At 33.4% G+C, this 20,515-nt stretch overlaps 1 protein-coding gene across 1 annotated transcript in view; it reads right to left on the bottom strand.

The window, feature by feature from the left end:
* Window positions 1-3,515: 3,515 nt before the first annotated feature.
* The window catches only part of LOC144964429 (uncharacterized), a gene marked incomplete in the record, with an annotated part of 342,752 nt that continues 325,752 nt past the window's right edge, over window positions 3,516-20,515 (bottom strand). Inside the window, 1 exon segment of the mRNA XM_078898671.1 lies at window positions 3,516-3,621.

Raw genomic sequence — 20,515 nt, 5'->3', positions numbered from 1 at the left:
GTTATAAAACATTGAGGTGATTTTAGGGATAGTAGAAAGGAAGTTATATTAGCACACGAGAAAAAAATAATAAGGCAAACGGAAATGGTTCAAAAAGGGAACAGATGTAGATTCCAATAGCGGACCATCCGTGTACTTAGTTTGAGATCACCCAAAAGTCTCACCAGACACAAGCACAAGATACAACTGAAACAGATAGACTCAATTACAAATCATTATACACACACAACAAAAAATACAACCCTACATAAATTACAAAACAAAGAGGTGACTTACAAGGAGAGAAACCCCATAATCTCCAAAAACTAACTACACAAAATAACTGCTTTCCTCTCAGCCAAGGTCTCCGATCAGGGCCAGAACAAAACCAAGTAATTTTATTCCTAGACAGGAGCAAAAACGTATAGGCGGGGGGGGGGGGGGGGGGGGGGGGAATGGGAAAAATGGCAAGTGATCTCCCTGTTTATGATTGGGGGGGGGGGGGGGGGGGGTCAATTACCACTTGGGGACAAATTCGCCATTTAAAAGGCCTACGTAGATAGCATATCATACACTCAAATGGGTGCAAATGCAAATTATTATAAAAGCTAATATATGTACCGTTTCGTTCAAGATCCCAGGCCCAGGCTAAACAAAATGGTCCCGAAGAACTGTACACATAGAGGTGACAGTAAATGAATCCAAATGGTCTAGTATAGAGGGAAAAAGTGATAGTTTAGTCAGGATGTTGACCGATGAAGATTCCACCGAGAGGGGGTGTGATTATGACGTTTTGCGGTCGTTTTAATGAAAGAGAAAAATGTACACAAAACATAAAAAATGCCTGCAATCTTGGGTCACAGGCGCCTAAGAATAAAGCCTGAATATGTCCCAACAGCAGACTACCCAATGTATGACCACCAAGTATCAACACACACAGACATTGAGACGGGTTTTCTCACCAAAAGGAGATAAATACTAGACGGTTATTCATACTCATATTTAATTAAGACTCAGAGTCAAGGAGATGATTTACAAAAAAAAAAAAAAATAAAATAAAATAAAAGTATCACTTCTCACAGACATGTCAAATGCTGGGCAAAGTCATTTAACTATCTCTCTCCTACTATATGATTCCAGGCAGGGGAGCCACATGGTCTCAATTCTGTTCCAGAACAAGAACATGGAATGAATAAATGATAAAAGGGCGATGGGGAAGACAGCAAAGTAAAGGGCCAATCAACAACCACCCAAGATAGTCAGCTTTCCCCTACCCTAAGGGGAATTCCACCCACAGTACTCCAGGACGAGGACAAAATCTCACAGCAATGTCTATTGGAATTAATTATCCCCCTATATTCAAGTGGCTGTTCATGAATTCGAGAAAAGAATACAAAGATGCAACAAGTGACATAAAATCAAAGTGACAATGAGGGAAAAGATTAAACAAATAGGTTGTATGTAGTTTGATTTCAGTCCAATATTTATTAAACGACCTTATTTCAAAAGGAAGACAAAATGTAGTGAAAAGTGCATGGTAATAAAAACTATAACTATAATAATAATAATAATAATAATAATAATAATAATAATAATAATAATAATAATAATAATAATAATAATAATAATGATAATAATAATAATAATAATAATAATAATAATAATAATAATAATAATAATAATAATAATAATAATAATGTTCAAACAGTCCATTCCAATTGCACTCATGTGTCAAGCCTGCAATTACCTCATGCTAACGCACCAAATGAACATTAAAGCAAAGGGAAACTAATTTGACAGAGAAAAGAAGTAGGTATAACATAGATCCAAGTGCAAAGCAATGTCCTAGCAGCTAGACTGAAGCTCCTTATTGGCAAATCAACTTTGCTATTCTGTCAAATAAACTGTTCTAACAAAAAAAAAAAAAAACAACAAAAAACAAAAAAAAAAAAAAACAAAAAAACAAAACATGTAGTACATGAACAAAGCAATATAAATAATAGTAAAGCTGCAGGGACTATCTTTCCTTGGCGATTGACGAACTGGTTCCACTGTGCAAACATTTGTAGTTGCCTATTTTGATCCTAAGACCCTCCGGATAATGCCGCTCATCATTCTGTATGAATTTATTTGCGTAGGATACAGTGCTGCCACTCGTTGCTTTTACCCACGTTTCACCTCTTCCTTTCCTTAGCTCGAGAACTTTCAGGAATTCATCTGTTTTAAACTTTCTTCCAACATACAAATCAAGCGAGGAACTCGAGGGTTCATGCGTCTGAGTAGCCATTGTTCAAATGATAGACAATGAACAATGGACTGGCTCTACAAGACAAAGGACACGGAATGGTTTTGAAAGAAAGGATGTTGAAAGATGACAAAGTCAAGACTGGGGCGGGTGGGAGGGGGGGGGGGGATGAAGGCCCTAGGCCTTAGTCCTCAAGGCACGGGCGTCCTCAAGGCCAGTGGTCAATGTGAAAAGTGACCAAATAGAACCTTAGATGGGCAAACAATGCTAAAACTGATCTCTTTGGAAAACTCATCGGTTTTCATAATCACAAAAATTCTAACCGCCTAGGTAAAATTAAAAATAGATATAAATCTTAATTTAAATTAATTGTAGAAACAATATTCTCTATGTGGCCAATTTTGTTCAAATTGGCCAGGCCCATGGCAGCAAGCTAAGAATCTCGTCAATAATTGATATATCGGTATCGAGAATTGAGATCTATTTCAGGAGCCGGATTTCGAACAACTCTCAATCAAGACTTCCCGAGAGTAAATAAAACGCTGTAAATGATATTATTAAGCCGTTGAATTGCCATAAATTATATGCCTGTCCATTTCTGATGATGCCTATAACAGGGTCAATATCAGTCTTCATTATCGATTAAGGTATCAATTATATACGATATTTGGTCCTTTTTAAGATTTTTATTTCCGGTGGACTGAATACACGGCTGTGTTTTCAGTCCACTGGTGGACTGAAAACACAGATCCATATATATATATATATGGGGATGGAACCTCGGATTACCGGTCAGACGTGCTACCATTACACCACAGAGGCTCCATCGGGAGTACCAGTCGCTTATTATGCGTCCTTTTTGTACTAACACTTACTACATTCGTCACTGCCTGTAGTCATTCGCACCTGAGTCGAGGGGGCAATGTGTGTAAAGTGCCTTACCCAAGGACACAACGTCGGAAATAGAATCAAAGACTTCACTATGACTGGTATATATATATATATATATATATATATATATATATATATATATACTTATATATATATATATATATATATATATATATATATATATATATATATATATATATAATATAATATAAATACATACATACAAGTAATGGTAATTCACGAATTTACCACCCGGAAAATAATGTAGAGGGGACATTAAAATGGAAGATACTACCCCCCCCCCCCTTCTAACCTTAATCCCTCCCTTAAGCCCCCTCCCCCCTCCCCTATAAAAAAATAATTAATAATTTTTAAAAAAGGAAAACATAACCAAACGTCAGCAGATTTTAAATCAGATTTATTAAGCTGGATAACACAAATCAAACATGTCACAACCCTTGTCAGGAATTCAAAGATGTGTCACGGTGTCCAGCTCCATTTTGCATCTGAAAAATAGAAGAAGACAAAAAGGAAGTTATAATACTTAGCAGTAGTCGAGTTGATTAGAATAAAAATAAGAACTATTATCAACTAAAATTCGTTTTGACCAGTTAATTGCCGTAATTTGGGAAATACACGCATTGAAAATTTGGACAGAAAACTTGTCTTTCAAATATCAACCGATTTAAATGACCCTCGTCTAAACAAATAACTCTCAAACCTGGAACTTCACGACACGTTCCCACAGGCGGGCCAGTCAATTTAACACGGACTAATCTGATTCTTGTACCCATTTAAACTCGTCATAAAAAATAATTGTAAAAACTTTTAGAATTTAAATTGAAAACAAGTAAACAAGAACGATAAAAATAGAACACATTGACAAAGTCATGTTTGAATTCCAACAACCTTGTGTCTGAATTGGAATAAGCGGGTGTCCGAATTAAAGCAACTGGGTTTCGTAATTGGAACAATTGGCGTCAAAATTACAAGTGTTGATTTAGTGGAAAACGTTTTAAATGTCTATTTTAATACACTAGTGGATGACCAGCAATAATTGCGGAGAAATAAAGACTATTAGGCGGTAAACTGAGTGAATTCAATTTCCTCTCCGGTCCGTCTTGCCCTCCATATGACCTTTCCTCTCAGTCGGTCTCTTGTTTTATCATAGAAACGTGAGTGCAATCGTAGCCATCGTTAAGTTATAGCCTGACACTGACCAAAAAATGACCTCAAAAGACCAGTCTTTGGCCACAAATGAAAACAAATCGTGAGTTGTATTCAATATTTCAACCAATGGGACCACTTATTTCCATGGGCACTACTAGCGACAACTCACTAGGCGGTGCAAAAACCAAACAAAGACGTCAAAAGACCAGTCTTTTTGGGCCTCAGTGTCAGGCTTTAACTTAACGATGGCTCCGGTGCAAATCACTCGTATTAGTTCACGAACCAAACAGAAACCGAACGCGAAAGTTTAATCTTGGAATTAAAATTTCTTTCAGTTTCCTACCAACAAAGTGAAACAACACACAGTTTCTTTGTTATTGTTTTTAGAACACATTGGATGGTCCGTTCTCACTTAAATAAATGTTTGAATAGTAATATACACATTTTAGGATACACTTAGTTTTGTTTGCTGGTATTTTCATGCGTTTGTTGTTGTAAGTAAATTACAGAAATGTAAAGCGTCTAATTACGAATATGCACTAATCTATTACTTATACTTTTTGTTAAAAAGAGAGTGGAGGACGCAGACACGTACTACATTTCTCATAATAGAAATATGTGATGTATGAATACAATGTCAGAAAAGTTAGTAGTTTTAGATTTAACATTTGAATTTAAGATTTGTTAACAATTTAATGAATGTTAATCAAAGCGATAAATAAGACAGATCCAGATAAAAACTTTTACTTTTTAAAATATAAATAATATATCTATTTATGCTAAATCACCGTGCTATTTATAGTTAAGGCTTCAGAAATATGAGAAAGAAAAAACAAAGAGAGGTGATTCTTCATGTGATCTACCTTAGGTAGATAAATTAAGAAAATTCAGTAATTTCGGAAAAAAATAATAATGGCTATTCTGAACAGGCACTCATCTACCTTAACTATTATACTGCTGTATTGTGGAAATTAAGTTATTTTGAGCCATCATATTTGCTCGGTTCCAAAGGGCTGCCAAATTGTGGCAAATCCTTAGGACAAGGTCAAATTAAGTCTTGAATGTTGTCTGCGCTAAGATTACCGCATAGGAAATACGCTTCAACAGTCGTTACGTCACTTCCCTCGTAATGACGCATGGTAACTTAGTAACTGGCTCTAAACTATCGGAACAATGGCGGACGCCCTTATGAAATATTTCTCCGACGAGCATAAAAACGTATCCAGAGGAAAAAAAATTATAAATCTGATCATGTTTTGACTTTTACACATTCTGATCACAAGACATATGAAAAGTTCTAGCCAGCACGAAGAATAAAAAGTACCGATTTTCTTTGTTTAGAACCACGATTACCGCCGTTGCTGGGCGACGTGACATCAGACTATTGAATCCAATTTCCATTTGAATCAACGGACAATAAAATTCCTCATTATTTAGGAAAGATTTGCAATTTACTCGTATATCAATCTGAGAAAAATAGTGTTACAATTTTTTTATTTACCAGTTATTCTGTGCTTGATGATAAAAAATTAACATTAATTTGTTGTATGGAATAATGTTAATCCAATTCCAAATGATGGATAGAGGAATTAACAAATGAAACATAGATATAATTAATTTCTGGTTCCAGATCATGTTTGAACGCACACTTATTGCTTTTAATTGGAGAAAAATCGTTTTCACTTGTGCAAATTTATATTGTAAATCCAGATGCTTTATTTAGTTTCGTCGACTGAAAAATGCCTTGAATTCATGAAAAAGCGATGGGAGAAACTCGTACACGATATTCCGAGCAAGAAATTTAAAAAATTTAAATAGATAAAAAAGAAACGGACTGAAATTAACTTAGATTTATCATGCAATTATTTCTGACTGCATTAAATAGGAACACAGAACTATTTCATAATTCATTTATACACACACACACACACACACACACACATATATATATATATATATATATATATATATATATATATATATATCTGTGTGTGTGTGTGTCTGTGTGTGTATGTGTGTGTGTCCAATGTAAATATGTGATGGTTACTTTGAAGTGATTTGTGTCCCACCGCCTCAAACCTGTTTTATGAAAGAATTATTCTGTTGCTAAAAATTCATGATAACACCCCTTTAGAAGTCTCTTATATAGGAATAAACGAGACGAGCAAAAATGTATTAAAGGACGCTCGTATTTGTCTCATTGGCTTAAACAATTCAAATCGAAGGTCAAGGATTTTTATTGACACTTTAAATTAATCTAAAAATCGGCTGCTAAACTCCTCTTCCGTTAAGATTTTTTCTAATATTTTGATATCTATTTACATTAACGTTGATTGTTATAGTAAACGGCAACTATGGGGTGTTATTGTAACGACTCAGCTCAGACTTTGTTAATTCAATTTATTTATTATCAATCATATGGTAAATCAAAAACAAATACATAGCCTAATACGACTTGCAAAGACGGAGTTCTTTCAGTAACTAACCTAACAATCGTCTTACGATGTTCCTTAGTAACAAAAAGTGCTAATACGTTCGCGCAGTCAACATTCACACTCACATGCAAAACATGTACAACACAAAATGCGTACCTCTAGAAAGAACTCTTAACATAAATAACCACAGCCAAACAACTACATTCGCACATATCCAAACAACTCCACTGTTTTACAATACATATGTCACAGTTATAATACAGTTTTTGACCAATATTGAATATTTCGTAACCTCGGAGTAAAACCTCCAAAGCCGGCCTGGCCCTCGGTCCGAAAATCCAATGTAGGTCAAAAACTGTATAATTAATAGTAAAAACAATATAGTACTTTGTGTGACTGTTACTTTTTATTGAGGAGAATGAGTATTATTTTAAAATTACTTGTTAATTTGCTGGGGGGGGGGGGGCATAGTTGCTCAGCGGTACAGTCATTGTTTCGTACCCGAAAGGTACCGAGTTCGATAATCCGCCACTGCTGTGTGGATTTAAGCAAGTCACCTCGCTCTAGCTCAATTTTTTGGCGCTGCACTGCGGCTGACGCCTGGGTATTCCAGTCTTCCCTTGGAATAGACCCTGGAGACAAATATTCCCTTTGGGATGAATAAAGGGAATTTTATTTCAATTTTATTTTTGATATTTTTTAAATAGGATGCTTCAAAAACATAAAATGAACAGGAGAAACTAAGAAACTTTAATAAGTGAACGAGTATTGATGATAGAGCGTATTCACATTCCAGTGCCGGCATCCAAGGACCAGAACTCTCACACAAGTACTTTAGTGTGTATCGGTGTGGTGTCTTATTACATAGATAATTATAGTATGCATACACCTACATTAACAATAATTAACATGTCGCATTTCTGACCATTTTAACTTAAAAATTTCTTTTGGCGTCAAGTTCAACAAGACAAATTACTGTTTTGACACGGCGGGTTACATTTTGCCTGAATTTAACAAAGATTTGAACTTCTAAATAAAAATGACGCTTACCTGATTTTACTCCTGATCAGAATTTCATGATTGAAAGAGAGAGAGAGAGAGAGAGAGAGAGAGAGAGAGAGAGAGAGAGAGAGAGAGAGAGAGAGAGAGAGAGAGAGAGAGAGAGAGAGAAATAGATAGTTTTATTTTTATTATTATTAACATCATCATCATCATCATCATCATCATCATCTTCTATCATCTCATTCATCTTCTTTTCTCTCTATTTCTTCTCTCTTCTTCTATTTTCTCATTCTTCTTCTATCTTCTTTCTTCTTCTTTTTTCTTATTCATTCATTCATTTTCATTTTTCATTTTCTATTCTATCTTATTATTTTATTTTATCATTATTTTATTATTATTATTTATTTATTATTCATTTTATTATTATTATTCTTATTCATTATTATTATTATTATTTTATTTTATTTATTATTATTATTATATTTATTTTATTATTATTTTATTATTATTTTATTATTTATTATTTTATATTATTATTATTATTATATTATTATTATTATTATTATTTTATTATTATTATATTATTATTATTATTATTATTATTATATATTATTATTATTATTATTATTATTATTATTATATTATTATTTATTATATTATTATTTATTATCATATCTATATTATTATTATTTATTGTTATATCTTCTTCTTTTTCTTTTTTCTTTTTCTTCTTTTTTCTTCTTTTCTTTTTCTTCTTTCTTCTTCTTCTTCTTATTATTATTATTATTATTATTATTATTATTATTATATTATATATTATTATATGTTATTCTTCTATTTTTTTTATTATTTTTTTTTTTATTATTCTTTATTATTCTTATTATTTTATTATTTTTTATTATTATTATTATTATTATTATTATTATTATATTATTATTTTATTATTATTATTATTATTATTATTATTATTATTATTATTATTATTATATTATTATTATTATTATTATTATTATTATTATTATTAATTATTTTATTATTATTATTATTATTATTATTATTATATATTATTATTATTATTATTATATTATTATTTATTATTATTATTATTATTATATTATTATTATTATTATTAGTATTAGTATTACTATTATTATTTTAGTATTAGTATTACTATATTATTATTATTATTATTATTATTATTATTATTATTATTATTATTATTATTATTATTATCATTATTATTACCAATCTCTAACCCCTATTGCTCATAAGACCACTCTATCGTGAGATTTAGTTGGCATATAAAAATGACAAGATAAGAACCACATTGATGTAAGAAAATACATACTAGGCAATATAAAGCATACCCGCCACGGCTTGCAATTTGTATTACCTCTGTTTAGTTTTCATTTAACCTTGGTTTATTGCAACACATTCAGTCATAAATATCATAGACACAATTTAAAACGTTAGCTAGAACATTGAGAAGTTTGTCAGTATTAATGATAAACCGTAGTTGGGTGTCTGTTTAAAAATGGAAGTTAATAAAGTATTTTTAAACGATGTCTTCTAAAGGTCTGATAGGGAGGGAGTATAAAGAGGGTCCTAGCGTTGATCCTTGAGGCAAGCCAAAAGAATGGGGATGAGGAGAAGAGAAGTCATGTCGATTTATAGATAATGATTAACTCCTGCCATAGAGGTTATAAGCAAATGAAACAAGATCAGTAAGCCGAACCTGTAAAGTACTTTAGTCTCTCGATTAAAAGAGTCTATGGTGTCAAAAGCGACACTAAGGTTTTTAGTTGTATGATGACAACATCATCATTTTTTTCCATAAATGATTAGTCATATCATTGCGAATTTTAATAAGAGAAGTTTCGCTGTTGTGAAATGGACGATAGGCAGACTGTAAATTAGAGAATAATTTGTGTTCATTCAAAAATGTGTTAACTCTGTAGCTCGTCAACAAAATATGAGTTTTAAATGTTTGATTTTATCAAGTCATGAACGTGTGTGTCGTTGACACGGGAAGTATGTGCGGCTGAAGGAAAAAGAATACGTTTATTGTCATTGTCCAACTAAAAAAGAGAATAAAATTTGTTAAACAAATAACAGGTCATTTGTTACTTCTTATATTGGTGACCCCGTGAAGTGAACATGGGTGAATCGACGGAATCAATATTCTCTAGCATTAAGCGTAACATAAACTAAAGACTATAATTATTTAATTGATACTTACGCTCTGTGCCACACATAGATGGGAGAAAGTTTCAAGAAGAGAAAAAAGAGCGCATTTCAGTAAACATGGTTAAATCATTATTTTTTGAATCAATTGTATGAAAGTAAAAAAAACCGTGATATTTTACATAGCGCATAATATAATAAAAGTGCTCAAATCTCTTTACAATGTGTCCCCACTCGTCAGCTTCACTTAACAAGTTTGACGAGACATGACGGCAGTTAGGGGATATCGCAATAATTTCAGTTAGAGACAACGTTGTTAACTGCCAGGTACTCATTTTACACCTGAAATTGGCGAGAGAGTGTGAGTAAAGATCTTTGCAAAGGACTCAACTGTTTGCTGAACATGACTTTAACCCAGAACCTTCCGATCCGAAAACGAATGTCATACCACAAGACCACATAGCTTCACATATATTATCAAATTACATGTTTAATTGTTTTAAAAAAGTTGTGATTCTCAATCTACTAAAATTGATTGACATGTTCATTCCATCGACTCCTATTTTCCTTAGGTGTGTTCACTTACGGAAGTTGAACTATCCACTCTGTTTTACTCTCTCTCTCTCTCCCCCCCCCTCTCTCTCTCTCTCTCTCTCTCTCTCTCTCTCTCTCTCTTTCTTTCTCTCTCTCTCTCTCACTGTCTGTCTCTGTCTATCTATCTCTTTTGCTCTTTGCTTACCACGTTATGATATTGCGAGCATTGAGACGTCTATATCAGGTTACTTTTTATTTTAGAGATACTACTTGTCTGGCAAAAGTGATGATGCAAACTGTGTTGATATTGGTATTGATGATGCCAACTGTGTTGATATTGGTATTGATGATGCCAACTGTGTTGATGTTGGTATTGATGATGCCAACTGTGTTGATATTGGTATTGATGATGCAAACTGTGTTGATATTGGTATTGATGATGCAAACTGTGTTGATATTGGTATTGATGATGCAAACTGTGTTGATATTGGTATTGATGATGCAAACTGTGTTGATATTGGTATTGATGATGCAAACTGTGTTGATATTGGTATTGATGATGCCAACTGTGTTGATATTGGTTTGGATGATGCAAACTGTGTTGATATTGGTATTGATGATGCAAACTGTGTTGACATTGGTATTGATGATGCCAACTGTTTTCATATTGGTATCGATGATGCGAACAGTGATCTTATTGGTATTGATGATGGCAATTCTGTTGATATTGGTATTGATAACGGCAAGAATGCTGATAATGATATTGATGGTAACTGTGTTGGTATTGTTGATTTCAACCGTTTTATTGGTATTGATGGATATGAAGTAATTGATATAGATGACACTAAAAATAACATTATGACTATTGATATTTGGATTTGAATTCTGGGTTTACAATATGTAATGGTGTCGGTGCAATTAAGCGTAAAATAAAGGAAAGACTATAATTGATTATACTTACATTCTGTTAGTCACACGGAAATCGGATAAAATAATAAAAAGAAAAATATTACGTCTTTTTATAAATATAGTTAAATTATAATTTTTTTTTCAATCAATTCTATAAAAACAAATAAACCTGATATTTTGCATTGCTCATTCTACACTTAACTTGCTTAAAGCGTTTTACAATGTATCTCCAGTCATCAGCTTCATTTAATAAGTAGGACGAGACATGACGCCAGTAAGGGGATATTACAATATTCTCAGACATAGACGACGCTTTAAACTGCAAGGAACTCATTTTAAATCTGAGTTTGTAGAGAGAATGTGAGTAGAATTTCTTTCCCAACGTCTCAACCATTTACTGATGAGGTTCGAGCCCAGAACCTTCCGATTCGAAACCGAGTATCATACCCCAAGACCACATAGCTGCACAAATCATATTAAATTGAATGTTTATTTGCTTTTAATTAAACCGTTGTGATTCTCATTCTATTAAAATTGATTAACACGATAATCTCACCTACTCCTCTATAACTTAAGCGTGTGCACTTAAGGAAGTTGAGCCATCCGCTCTCTCTTTCTCTATCTCTCTCTCTCTTTCTCTCTCTCTCTCTCTCTCTCTCTCTCTCTCTCTTTCTCTCTTTTTGTATCGATCTCTATCCCACTTTGCTTACCACATGAGACATTTATCTAAGGTTCCTTTTTTATTGGATAGGCTCTTTTTGTCTGGCAACGTTGATGATATTGGTATTAATGATGCCAACTCTGTTGATATTGGTATTGATGATGGCAACTGTGTTGATATTGGGATTTATGATGATAACTGTGTTGCTATTCGTATTGATGACGGCAACTGTTTAGATATTGGTATTGATGATGGCAATATTTTGTTATTAGTATTGATGATGGCAACTGTGTTGATATTATTTTTTATGATGGCAATTCTGTTGATATTGGTAATGATGGTGCAAGAATGCTGATATTGAAATTGATGGCAACAGTGTTGACATTAGTATTGATTGTGGTAACCGTGTTGGTATTGGTATTGTTGATGGCAACAACATTATTGGTTTTGATGGAACCAAAGTAATTCATATAGATAAAAATAAATTTTACAGTTTGGCTATTTATATTTGGTTCTGAATTCTGGGAAAACTATAGATAATAGTGTCGGTGCCATTAAGCGCAAAATAAATGAAGGACTATAACGGATTGATACTTACACGCTGTTAGTCACACATGGACGGAAGAAAGTAAGAAGAAAAAAAGATTACACCTTTCAGTAAATATAGTTAAAGTATTGTTTTTTGAATCACTTGTAGAAAAACACAACAACTTGATATCATTATTGTTCAATCTACACTAAACTTGCTCAAAGCGTTTTACAATGTGTCCCCGGTCGTCAGCTTCACTTAACAAGTTTGAAGAGACGTGACGCCAATTAGGGGATATCACAACACTATCAGACAGGGACAACGGTGTTAACGGCCAGGTACTAATTTTAATCTGAGTTCGGTGACAGAGTGTGAGTAAAGATCTTTGCCAAGGACTCAACTGTTTGCTGAACATGACTTTAACCCAGAACCTTCCGATCCGAAAACGAATGTCATACCACAAGACCACATAGCTTCACATATCTTATTAAATTACATGTTAAATTGTTTTAAAACCGTTGTGATTCTCATTCTATTAAAATTGATTGACATGTTCATTCCACCTACTCATATATTCCTTAGGTGTGTTCTCTTACGGAAGTTGAACTATCCACGCTGTCTTACTCTCTCTCTCTCTCTCTCTCTCTCTCTCTCTCTCTCTTTCTCTCTGTCTGTCTGTCTGTCTGTCTGTCTGTCTGTCTGTCTGTCTGTCTATCTATCTCTTTTAGTCTTTGCTTACCACGTTTTGATATTGTAAGAAGTGAGACGTCTATATCAGGTTACTTTTTATTTTAGAGATACTACTTGTCTGGCAAAAGTGATGATATTGGTTTGGATGATGCAAACTATGTTGCTATTGGTATTGATGATGCCAACTGTGTTGACATTGGTATTGATGATGCCAACTGTGTTGATATTGGTATTGATGATGACAACTGTGTTGATTTTGGTATTGATGATGACAACTGTGTTGAAATTGGTATTGATGATGACAACTGTGTTGAAATTGGTATTGATGATGACAACTGTGTTGATATTGGTATTGATGATGGCAACTGTGTTGATATTGGTATTGAGAATGTCAACTGTGGATAATATTGGTATTGATGATGACAACTGTGTTGATGTTGGTATTGATGATGACAACTGTGTTGAAATTGGTATTGATGATGACAACTGTGTTGAAATTGGTATTGATGATGACAACTGTGTTGATATTGGTATTGATGATGGCAACTGTGTTGATATTGGTATTGAGAATGTCAACTGTGGATAATATTGGTATTGATGATGACAACTGTGTTGATGTTGGTATTGATGATGGCAACTGTGTTGAAATTGGTATTGATGATGACAACTGTGTTGATATTGGTATTGATGATGCCAACTGTGTTGATATTGGTATGGAGAATGGCAACTGTGGATATATTGGTATTGATGATGACAACTTTGTTGATGTTGGTATTGATGATGTCAACTGTGTTGATATTGGTATTGATGATGCCAACTGTGTTGATATTGGTATTGAGAATGTCAACTGTGGATAATATTGGTATTGATGATGACAACTGTGTTGATGTTGGTATTGATGATGGCAACTGTGTTGAAATTGGTATTGATGATGACAACTGTGTTGATATTGGTATTGATGATGCCAACTGTGTTGATATTGGTATGGAGAATGTCAACTGTGGATAATATTGGTATTGATGATGACAACTGTGTTGATGTTGGTATTGATGATGGCAACTGTGTTGATATTGGTATTGATGATGCCAACTGTGTTGATATTGGTATTGAGAATGGCAACTGTGGATAATATTGGTATTGAAGATGACAACTGTGTTGACATTGGTATTGATGATGGCAACTGTGTTGAAATTGGTATTGATGATGACAAATCTGTTGATATTCGTATTGATGATGGCAACTGTGTTGAAATTGGTATTGATGATGAAAACTGTGTTGATATTGGTATTGATGATGACAACTGTGTTGATATTGGTATTGATCATGCCAACTGTTTTCATATTGGTATTGATCATGCGAAATGTGATCATAATCGTATTGATGATGACAATTCTGTTTATATTGGTATTGATGACGGCAAGAATGATGATAATAATATTGATGGAAACAGTGTTGGTATTTTTATTGTTGATTTCAACCGTGTTATTGGTATTGATGCATAAAAAATAATTGATATAGACGAGACTAAATATAACTTTATGACTATTGATATTTGGTCTTTCTATTAATATAGTTAAATCATAATTTTTTTTCAATCAATTGTATAAAAACAGAAAAACTTGATATTAACTATTGCTCAATCTTCACTAAATTTGCATAAAGCGTTTTACACTGTGTCTCCAATCATCAGTTTCTCTTAACAAGTAGGACGAGACATGACGCCATTTAGGGGATATTACATTTTTTTCAAACATAGACGACGCTTTAAACTGTCAGGAACTCATTTCAAATCTGATTTCGGTGAGAGAATGTGAGTAAAGATTCTTTCCCAAAGACTTAACTATAGGCTTAACAAGATTCAAACCCACATCCGAGTACAAAAAGGCTATTTAGCTGCACAAGTCGTATTAAATTACATGTTCAATTGATTTTGAACCGTTGTCATCCTATTAAAACAGATTAACATGTTTATTCTATTTACTCCTATATTCATTAGGTGTGTTCAATTACGGAAGTTGAGCCATCCATTCTCTCTAACTCTCTCTCTCTCTCTCTCTCTCTCTCTCTCTCTCTTTCTCTCTCGTGTTCTCTGTCTGTCTCTGTCTATCTATCACTATTGCTCTTTGCTGATGGTCCTTTTTATTTTAGAGGCCTTACTTGTCTGGCAACAGTGGTGATATTGGTATTGATGATGCCAACTGTATTGATATTGGTGTTGATGATGTCAACTGTGTTGATATTGGTATTGATGATGGCAACAGTCGTGATATTGGTATTGATGATGCCAACTGTGTTGACTTTGGTATTGATGATGGCAAATGTGTTGATATCGGTATTGATGGTGGCAAGAATGCTGATATTGATGGCAACACTCTTGGTATTAGTATTGATTGTGGTAACCGTGCTTGTATTGGTATTGTTGATTGCAACAGTATTATTGGTATTGATGGATAAAAAATAATTGATATAGATGAGACTAAATATAAAAGTATGGGTATTGATAATGGGTTTTGAATTCTGGAATAAGTATAGGTAATAGCGTCGGTGCCATATAGCTTAAAATAAATAAAAAACTATAATTGATTGATACTCACTTTCTGTTAGTGAACGGGAGAAAATAACAAAAAGAAAAAGATTATGTCATTAAGTAAATATAGTTATATTATATGGTTTTAAAAATCAATTGTACAAAAACACAAAACATGATCTTTTCTATAGCTCAATATACACAACACTTTCTCAAAGCGTTTTAAAATGTTTAACAAGAATGACGATACATGACGCCAGTTAGGGGATATTGAAGTATTTTCAGACATAGACGACGCTTTTATCGGCCAGGGACACATTTTACACCTGACTTCGGTGAGAGAATGTGAATAAATAGTCTTTCCCAAAGACTTAACTACTGGTATTTGCTGAACGAGACTCGAACCCAGATCTGTCCGACCCAAAAACGAGTGTTGTACTAAAAGGCTATATAGCTGCACAAGTCCTTTACATCTTTAATAGTCCTAATTTCTTGTCATTCTCATTCTATTAAGATAGATTTAAATGTTCATCCCATCTACTCCTACATTCCATTCGGAAGTTGAGCCATCCATTCTCTCTCTCTCTCTCTCTCTCTCTCTCTCTCCCTCTCTCTCTCTCTATCCCTCTCTCTTTCTCTCTGTCTGTCTGTCTCTCTCTATCTATCTCTTTTTGCTCTTTGCTTACTACATTTTGATATTGAGAGCAATGAAACATCTATCTAAGGTTCCTTTTTACTTTAGAGGTACTACTTGTCTGGTAACAGTGATGATATTGGTATTGATGATGCAAACTGTGTTGACATTGGTATTGATGATGCCAACTATGTTGATATTGGTATTGGTGATGGCAACTGTGTTGAAATTGGTATTGATGATGCCAACGGTGTTGATATTGGTATTTATAATGCCAACTGTTTTCATATTGGTATTGATGATGGCAACTCTGTTGATATTGGTATTTATGACGGCAAGAATGCTGATATTGATATTGATGGTAACTGTGTTTGTATTGTTATTGTTGATTTCAACCGTTTTATTGGTATTGATGGATATAAAATTTTTAATTGATATAGATGAGTCTAAAAATAACATTATGACTATCAATATTTGGTTTTGAATTCTATGTTAACTTTATGTAATGGTGTCGGTGCAATTATGCGTGAAATAAACGAAAGACTATAATTGATTGATACTTACATTCTGTTAGTCACAGGAAATGGGAGAAAATAATACAAAGAAAAATATTATGTCTTTTTATAAATATAGCTAAATTATTATTTTTATTTTAATTAATTGTATAAAAACACAAAACTTGATATTTTGCATTGTTCATTCTACACTAAACTTGCTTAAAGCGTTTTAGAATGTTTCTCCAGTCATCAGCTTCATTTAACAAGTAGGACGAGAAATGACGCCACTAAGGGGACATTACAATATTCCCAGACATAGACGACGCTTTCAACTGCCAGGAACTCATTTTAAATCTGAGTTTTGTAAGAGAATATGAGTAGAATTTTTTTCCCAAGGACTCACCCATTTACTGACGATGTTTGAGCCCAGAACCTTCCTATTCGAATCCGAGTGTCATACCCCAAGACCACATAGCCGCACAAATCATGTTAAATTAAATGGTTTTTTTTTTGCTTTTAAACCGTTGTGATCCTCATTCTATTAAAATTGATTAACACGATAAACTCATCTTCTCCTATATAACTTAGGTGTGTGCACTTAAGGAAGTTGAGCCATCCGCTCTCTCTCTCTCTCTCTCTCTCTCTCTCACACACACACACACACTCTCTCTTTATATCGCTCTCTATCCCACTTTGCTTACCACATGAGACATTTATCTAAGGTTCCTTTTCATTGGACAGGCTCTTTTTGTCTGGCAACTTTGATGATATTGGTATTGATGATGCCAACTCTGTTGATATTGGTATTGATGACGGCAACTGTTTTGATATTAGTATTGATGGTGGTAACCGTGTTGGTATTGGTATTGTTGATGGCAACAGCATTATTGGTTTTGATGGAACCAAAGTAATTGATAGATAAAAATAAATTTTACAGTTTGGCTATTGATATTTGGTTCTGAATTCTGGGAAAACTATAGATATTAGTGTCGGTGCAATTAAGCTTAAATAAATGAAGGACTATAACTGATTGATACTTACAATCTGTTAGTCACACATGGACGGAAGAAAGTAAGAAGAAAAAAAGATTACACCTTTCAGTAAATATAATTAAAGTATTATTTTTTGAATCAATTGTATAAAAACACAACAACTTGATATTATTGTTGCTCAATCTACACTAAACTTGCTCAAAGCGTTTTACAATGTGTGTCCGGTCGTCAGCTTCACTTAACAAGTTTGACGAGACGTGACGCCAATTAGGGGATATCACAACAGTATCAGACAAGGACAACGGTGTCAACGGCCAGGTACTCATTTTAATCTGAGTTTGGTGACTGAGTGTGAGTAAAGATCTTTGCCAAGGACTCAACTGTTTGCTGAACAACTTTTAACCCATAACCTTCCGATCCGAAAACTATTGTCATACCACAAGACCACATAGATTAACATATCTTATTAAATTACATGTTTAATTGTTTTAAAACCGTTGTGATTCTCATTCTATTAAAATTGATTGACATGTTCATTCCATCTACTCATATATTCCTTAGGTGTGTTCACTTCGGAAGTTGAACTATCCACTCTGTCTTACTCTCTCTCTCCCCCTCTCAATCTCTCTCTCTCTCTTACACTATTTCTATCTCTCTCGCTCTCTCTCTCTCTCTCTCTCTTTCTCTCTCTTTCTCTCTATCTGTCTGTCTGTCTCTGTCTATTTATCTCTTTTGCTCTTTGCTTACCACGTTTTGATATTGTGAGCATTGAGGCATCTACCTCAGGTTCTTTTTTATTTTAGAGATACTACTTGTTTGGCAAAAGAGATGATATTGGTATGGATGATGCAAACTGTGTTGATATTGGTATTGATGATGGCAACTGTGTTGACATTGGTATTGATAATGCCAACTGTGTTGATGTTGGTATTGATGATGCCAACTGTGTTGATATTAGTATTGATGATGGCAACTGTGTTGATATTAGTATTGATGATGGCAACTGTTTTCATATTCGTATTGATGATGCAAACTGTGATCATAATCGTATTGATGATGGCAATTCTGTGATATTGGTATTGATGACGGCAAGAATGCTGATACTGATATTGATGGTAACTGTGTTGGTATTATTATTGTTAATTTCAACCGTTTTTATTGGTATTGATGGATGTAAAGTAATTGTATATATGACACTAAATATATCATTATGACTATTGATATTTGGTTTTGAATTCTGGGTTAATGGTGTCGCTGCAATTAAGCGTAAAATAAACAAAAGACTATAATTGATTGATACTTACGCCCTATTAGTCACACGGGAATGGGAGAGAATAATAAAAAGAAAAATATTACGTCTTTATATAATTATAGTTAAATAATAATTTTTTTTCAATCAATTCTATAAAAACAGATAAACCTAATATTTTGCATTGCTCATTCTACACTTAACTTGCTCAAAGCGTTTTACAATGTATCTCCGGTCATCAGCTTCATTTGATAAGTAGGACGAGACATGACGTCAGTAAGGGGACATTACAATATTCTCAGACATAGACGACTCTTTAAACTGCCAGGAACTCAATATAAATCTGAGTTCAGTGAGAGAATGTGAGTAGAATTTCTTTCCCAACAAAACAACTATTTAATGACGAGGTTTGAACCCAGAACCTTCCTATTCGAAACCGAGTATCATACCCCCAGATCACATAGCCGCACAAATCATATATTGTTTTTTTTTGCTTTTAAACCGTTGTAATTTTCATTCTATTAAAATTGATTAACACGATAAACTCATCTACTCCTACTCCTATATAACTTAGGTTTATGCACTTAAGGAAGTTGAGCCATCCGCTTTCTCTTTCTCTATCTATCTCTCTCTCTCCGCCTCTCTCTCTCTCTCTCTCTCTCTCTCTTTCTCTCTCTCTCTCTTTGTATCGATCTCTATCCCACTTTTACAATGAGACATTTATCTAAGGTTCTTTATTATTGGATAGGCTTTTTTGTCTGCTAACTTTGATGATATTGATATTAATGATGCCAACTCTGTTGATATTGGTATTTATGATGATAATTGTGTTGATATTGGTATTTATGATGATAATTGTGTTGATATTGGTATTTATGATGATAACTGTGTTGATATTGGTATTAATGATGGCAAATATGTTGATATTATTATTGATGATGGCAACTGTGTTGAAATTATATTTGATGATGGCAACTCTATTGATATTGGGAATGATGGTGGTGAGAATGCTGATATTGAAATTGATGGCAACAGTGTTGACATTAGTATTGATGGTGGTAACCGTGTTGGTATTGGTATTGTTGATGGCAACAGCATTATTGGTTTTGATGGAACTAAAGTAATTGATATAGATAAAAATAAATTTTACAGTTTGGTTATTGATATTTGGTTCTGAATTCTGGGAAAACTATAGATATTAGTGTCGGTGCCATTAAGCGCAAAATAAATGAAGGACTATAACTGATTGATACTTACAAGCTGTTAGTCACACATGGACGGAAGAAAGTAAGAAGAGAAAAAGATTACACCTTTCAGTAAACATAGTTAAAGTATTATTTTTTGAATCAATTGTATAATAACACAACAACTTGATGTTATTATTGCT

The sequence above is a fragment of the Berghia stephanieae genome, chromosome 2, assembly GCF_034508935.2.
Source record: "Berghia stephanieae isolate SIO BIC M18660-M18661 chromosome 2, UCSD_Bste_1.3, whole genome shotgun sequence".
In the NCBI taxonomy this organism is placed as follows: Eukaryota; Metazoa; Mollusca; class Gastropoda; order Nudibranchia; family Aeolidiidae; genus Berghia; species Berghia stephanieae.
Note: the sequence above shows the minus strand (reverse complement) of the source record. Positions and strands in the feature narration are given on the sequence as shown.